This window comes from Macaca nemestrina, chromosome 3 (genome assembly GCF_043159975.1).
Source record: "Macaca nemestrina isolate mMacNem1 chromosome 3, mMacNem.hap1, whole genome shotgun sequence".
Lineage (NCBI taxonomy): Eukaryota > Metazoa > Chordata > Mammalia > Primates > Cercopithecidae > Macaca > Macaca nemestrina.
The window spans coordinates 187,384,060-187,390,558 of NC_092127.1; the positions used below are offsets into that span (position 1 = coordinate 187,384,060).

The following is a 6,499-nucleotide window of genomic DNA, read 5'->3' on the forward strand; positions in this document are numbered from 1 at the left end:
TACGTGAAAAAAAGAATATGAAACTCTAGTGATGCACTGGGCCATTTCTTGGTGCCCCCACGCCTAGCGCATCAGGAGTAGCCAGGCCATTACAGCAAACATTGCCTGATAAAGACAGGCAACCAGGGGCTCAGACATCAGGTGGTTGTTTGATCACCTATGAAACAAGCAACTTTGGCAACTATTGGCCAAGTGTGAGGGACTCTAAGAAGTAGGAAAAGATAATCTTATGGTCCAAGACCAGCTGCAGTTTAGGATTTGAAATCATAGCTGCCCATCAAGTGACAACCACACCAACCCGTCAGCCATTTCATTGGACTTGCTGTCCCAGCTGTGGAGTGTGGTTACCCAGGGGCTCCAGCTCTCAGCTCATGCTCTTCCTGGGATGGCCCCAAGCCAGACTGAGCAAGTTGAGCCATTTCTACTCAATGTGGATTTCCTGAATCTGCTCTAGTGTTCCCTACTGGACTGGCAGGACTGGCCGATTCACATTGTGATCTGACAGCTTCCCTCTTCCTTCTAGGTCTTTTGCATTTCTAGTTCTCTCAGCATCTACTTCCTGGACAACTCAACAGCAAAGCCACCAATTAAGCATCAGTAGCAGTGGATGCAACATGGTGCAAAAGGAGGTGGACAGGAAGATTTGGGACCACCACCTCTGTAGCCCAGCTAGAAATTCAGATCTCCTGGTGAGAGGTAAGCACTGGCGCAAGGATGGGGAAGACACAGAGAATGCAGCCTCACTTTCTCATGAGCACAGGTCCTGTGCACACCTGTCCATCCACTTCTGAGTCAGTAGGCTCCTTTTCCCAAGTTTGAGTCTGACAATGAGTCTGGTTTCCCAAAGAGTTTAAGAGCAAGAGGCAGAAAGCCAAGTCTTGTGTCTCCACATTAGAGAAGCAGCTCAGAATTCTTTAAACAGATAGTACAACTTTGCTATGTGTAGCTTTTGTCACTAGTCCACATACATGCATGTGGTGATTAGCAGTCAAGCCCGACCCTGTGGCCTGTCAGCCTCAGGATTTGAACACAGGATCTCTAATTGAAGATAATCCCAATGAAGAAAGATAGGGAAGAGGAAGTCCACAGCATAAGCTTATGAAGAATCAACTAAGAATACTTCAGTCATTTGCAGAGAATCATTACCCCGATTTTACAACCAAAAAAAAAAAAATGGCCAGCCAAGTCTCTTTGTCCTGTGTACGTAATTGGCAACTGGTTTCAAAATAAGAGCCATACTACCACCTACAGGCATATAGGATCTACACTGCCGAGAAACCATGATCCTTCTGTCCAGTCACCCAATTAAGAATCCAGAAAAAAAAAAAAAAAACAGGTGGAATCTCCCACTGATGACACCAAGCAGAACTCTTGTGCCCAGTAAGTTCTACTGGATGGAGCTGGCCACTCTTCTGTAGCAATGTAGGGGAATCCCAGAGAACAAGATGGCCCAGATAACGGTAGTCCTATGGGTTAAGAGAATACCAGACCGTGATTTGGGATATCCAGGTAAGGAGTCGCCTTTCTAGATGTCAATCAGTAATTGTTCCTTATCCTTCTGCATCTTAGTATTCTAAAAGGAACAAGCCTGAGATGGAAGAAAGCCAGCACGCAAGGCCCTTCCTCTTGCACTGTGTTCATGGTGTGCAGGGAAATAGGCGGGAGGAACAAAAGGGCTTCTCTCATTGTTTCAAGGACAGCGGCAGAATGGTTGGGGATGTCATCCTGAGCAGCCTCAGGGTTACCAGAAGCTAGTCTTTCAGGATCAGTTTCTAACGTATAAGTCACAAGGATTGAGGTAAGGTGCCTTCCCTTCAGTCCCAGCATCATGACCAGTGTTTCCCAAGTAATGGAGAGTTCTTATGTTCTCAGTTGTGGCATACACTTTTGCCAATAGTGATCTCATCTCCACAAGTGCCCCTTGGGCAAAATATGCAGCAAGTTGCTGCAGAGCAACCCAGGTCTCAAAAGTCCAGCAGCTTTGGGATGAGAAGTCTGCAAGTGTTTACTGCTAGGGCCAGGAATGCGATTCTAGGAAATGGTGCTGGGCTTCTGGGAGCACTATCCACAAAGTCATCCCACAGCCATCCACATGAAGCCAGAGAAAAACGACTCTGCAGAGCTTGCACATAATGCTGACCTCAGAAAGGCTGTGAGCCACTGGTCTCTTCTGATAGGGCAGTGATGTCCTGAGAAGGCTGAGCTAGAGTATGCAGCACAAGACAAGCACCAAGGCAGCAAGAACCACCCCCAAGTGACAGTTGCCAAATCCAAAGTAATCTGTGCTTCAGAAGACAGAGGCTCTGGCACAGTCCCTGCCTCAGACATTGTCTCCTCAGCAGATACCCAACAAGTAGTACAAGAACATGAAGGACCCCCCTGCTCAACCTTTGAAGGGGTCTCTAAGGCAGCTACTGCAAAAGTCATCTCCACGGACCAGGACAGCATCTCTAGACATGGCGCATGGCCTGCCAGGACAGCAGCTATATATCCTTTCACAGAAAGCCCCACCAGACCTTGACGGAAGGGCACCCCAACATCAGCCTGGCCCGCACACACTTCGGGCATAGTCACTAACCTGTAAAGAGCCCCAGGAGGTGTCTGTGCTGGAGCAGGCATGCAGCCCCCACCACCTTTGCTGAGAGCTGCTGCCTGGGACCAGTGTTTTGAGCAAGTCACCTGTGGACATGGACCCACAAGATCTGAGGGTACCCCCAGATGAGCTGCTGAATGGCATGGTTGAGCTGAGTTTTTGAAACAAGCCCCAACTTTGAGACAACGTTCATGATTTTGAGCTTTAATTTCTCGAAGTATCCTGGAGAGTTCTGTCATTTGGAGCAGGTCCTGCTAGTGCTACCATCAACACCGCTTGCACAGGAGTGCCAGCCTTCCAGGTGGGCAACCCTTCCTGAAGGGCAGAATTGCCGAGGAGGTGCTTTTGTGTAAAAGCATGTCTGCCATAGTTTGTGTTCTTTCCACTTTACTTTCTTGATGATACTTCAATTATAACATTTTGTACTACATTAAGCAATACAGTTATCAGGTAAAAGTTTGGTCTTTTATTCTCGTACTGAGTCCTGAAGACTAAACTCATTGTATAAATTTTGTAAGGAGTTTCATCATCTATGTTGGATGTTTTTCATGTTTATATTCTAAGCAATGTGATACTTAGTCTACAGAACAAAGCAGGCTTTGTACATAATTCCATGGCAAAAACTAGTTTATATAAGCCAAGCTGATTGTGTTAATGTTTTCAGTAAAAATTCTTGCAAACTTGATGCCTGGAATCACGTGATTGTAACATGGGACGCTCGCCTAACAGAATATCTGCCTGCTTAGCACGGTGCGTTTTGGGTGGGAGTTGGGTGGGCAGAGCAGCCTCTAAGCGCTTAGCTAGGACTCCTGCCAGGCACGAGATCCCGGGCTCTCCTGCTCACTCATGGCTGCCTCCCCAGGCAGGAATCATACATATTTCAGAAGTGTTTGTTCAGGGAGATAGCATTAGTTCTACACAGGATCCAGACGAATCTAAAGGAAATGATACAAGTAACATAGGAATGACTCCCCAGTGTATTCCTCAAATCCATCCAGGAGTTCCAAAAGCCAGCGGTTTCTTTCCGTTCTGGCCCTTGGCTGAGGGGTCCTTAAGCTCCACCTGCTGGCCATGAGGCATCACAACAGACAAGGAAATCATAAGATCTTAGGAACTTTGGAACATCACCCCACCCATCAAAGATCGTGTGCCCTAGCAACAATGAAACTTTGAGGTCAACCCCTCTCCTACCTAGGAAAGGATCGAGACATCACCCATGTTCAAAGAAAATGAGCCAAACTTGAGTTTAGGAGATGGTGGCCACACACAGCAGGCCGTCTTGTAAGGGGCACAGCAGCAGCCCCAGGGCACTGAGGGCAGAGCCTCCAGGACCCATCACTGGAGATGACTGCCTGGGAAGACTCACTTCACCGTTAGAGAAGTGTGGCCTCCCCTGGTGGCCTAGGTTCACAGTACACAGAATTACCTGCTTTGAGGCAACGCTTCTCAGTGGTGACTTGAAAAAAGTGTATGCATACTAGTGCCTGGGAAGGAAAAAACCAAGTACAGAAAAGATCAGTTATGAGAGCAGACAGGCTCTTCACCAAGTATACTGACGGATTCTTAACGAGAGTCACCACCTAGGATGGCTCCTCCAGCCGCAGTCCAAGGTCAAGTATTCCCATCAGATCCCTTTATCCCTGGGGTCCCCCAAGACCACCTCCAGGAACCCAGGGCTTCTGTCCTTTCCCTCAAGGAAACCAGGCTGGCTCCTTTGTCTAACAAGCATAATCACAGCCCCAGGAGCCATTTCTTGAACAGGACGAGTGCTGACTGCCAGTGACTAGACAACCTGAAAGCTGAACCCCATCTTCCTGTCAGTTTGCTTCCCCTTGTCTCCCCCATCGACTTTCATCCAGTGTACCCTCCCCTGCTGGCTCAGTCCTCCTAGGGCCACGTCTAGCTCCTAAGGATTAAGCATTTCCAACTTAGAGTTGATGTATCTAAGAAACAGTTGTCCAGATCAGGCTCCCCTTGTCATGCAACAGGATACGGTAGTTTCTGTAGTTCAGTGCCTTTCCTTTAGGGATTAGGAATAAAAGGTGGGAAATGAGGCACAGCAGCATTCACTTTCCATTCCAAGGTGTCTTGAACAAGCAGAGATAGTCTTGTTGGAAAGCCCATAAAGCTCCTCACAGTTGGGAGGAAGCTGACAGTTTTCTGAGAATGGCTTTCATTGTATTTAAGACACTAAAATGTACTCAGTAACAGCATAAGTAACAAGGAAGTTCAGGTGATGACTCAAATCCACTTCCACCTGGCATAGATGAGACATCTGTCCAACAGAAATCATCACAGCTTCTATAGTCTTCATTATAAAGTCAAAGGATTTTGTACGAGTTTAGTCTTTCCTCACAATTCACCATGCAAGTTCAGAAAAACAGAACTGATGTATCAGGATGAGGTTAGGAAAACGCTGGTTGGCTTGCAAGTTGCTTTTGTAGTCCCGGCCCAGCCAACCATCTCTAAGAGGGGAGGCATACAGCCCAGCCTCAGCCTCAGCACAGTTGGCACTCAACCGCAGAATACTAGGTATCAGGCTGGAGCCCAGCGGCACTAGAGGAAAGTTGGACTCCTACAGCCCCACCCCCCACCGCCCTCTGGGAGGGCAAGAGGCCAAAGTCCCTTCTTCCATCTCCCTGCCCACAGATTCATCTCCCCTGGGGCACTGCAGCATGAAGACTGGCAGCCCACTCTCCAGTCCAAAGGCTGCTCTCTTGACTGATCATTCTACAGGAGCAGATTCCCATTCAGAAGTGATTTCATCCTAGGGAATGCACTAGACACCAAATCCTTAGAGATGCTCTGGTCTCCAGGAAGTATGTGCCCAGGAGTGATGAGGGCACCCTATAGTCCTAGGGAGGAACGGGTAAGTGAGCAGGCCATAGGAAGCTTTCCCTCTTCTGTGTGGCCAGTTCTTGTGGGCTCACTCTGCCTTCAGATGAGCACATGGAGCTTCTTATTCCCCCAGGGTGGCCCCAGAGGAAGCAAACCTGTTTTTAAAAGGCTCCCATGTTTAGGAGATCCTGCCTCTATTAGCAGCTGCCTGGAATAACAGGTTATCTTGTGCAGAAATACTTCAATGGCTTCCACAGCCCTTTCTGGGTCTTCTTACCAGGGAAGGTAAAGCTCAGAACCATTGTCCAAAACCTCCCAGGGAGGTTAGGATATCAAGGACAGGGTTTCATCTACCTAGATTTTGGAACATGCCCCCTTCCCGATAACTAAGCAAGGAAGGTACACCTCATCAGGCCTCCTGAAAAGTGGGAGGAAAGCACTTAAAAGCCTAACTTCTGAAAGGTGGGATGAAAAACTCCTATTCTGTTGGTTCTGAACTGTCAGATCCCTCCAAGGATGTCTGGATGAGGGAAAAGCAGGGGTGGAGCAGCCAGACCTCAGCAGCCCACTTGCATGTTTCCAGGCCCCAGGACACCACAGGGAAGAGGGGAGAAAGCTCTTGATGCTGAAGTCCTATTTCAACCCCAGCAGATGAAGGAACCAAGATGGAGGAGCAGCAGCACTCACTGAATCATGCCGGTGAGGGACAGAATCTGATATTCCTCAGTCATTTAAGACACTAAAGCAGCTTGCCATGTACCAAAAAAAGTCTAAATCTAGACCAGCCTCTGGGACTGAAGCCTCCATCTCCAGTTCCTTAGTGAGCTTGTTCAAGTGCATATGAAAGCCTCACTTTCCTCCATCGCATGTGCATCGTCTGGCTCAATTCATCTCAAAACCCTTCAGGCCATTGAAGGGTATTTTGTATCCCACTGCCCCCCACCTTCCTGTCACTCACATGGACAACAGTGTAGCCAAGGGGTCATGAAGGAGCATCCTCTGCTCAGAAGCCTGCAGGGGGAAGCTCACTGCTATATGACTGAGATCTCACTGGTGGCTTCATGCTGA

General features: G+C 48.2%; 1 long non-coding RNA gene across 9 annotated transcripts in view; it reads right to left on the bottom strand.

The window, feature by feature from the left end:
- Positions 1–6,499, bottom strand: part of LOC105487956 (uncharacterized) — a 322,232-nt gene that overhangs the window by 298,401 nt on the left and 17,332 nt on the right. The gene's annotated exons all lie outside the window — the stretch shown is intronic.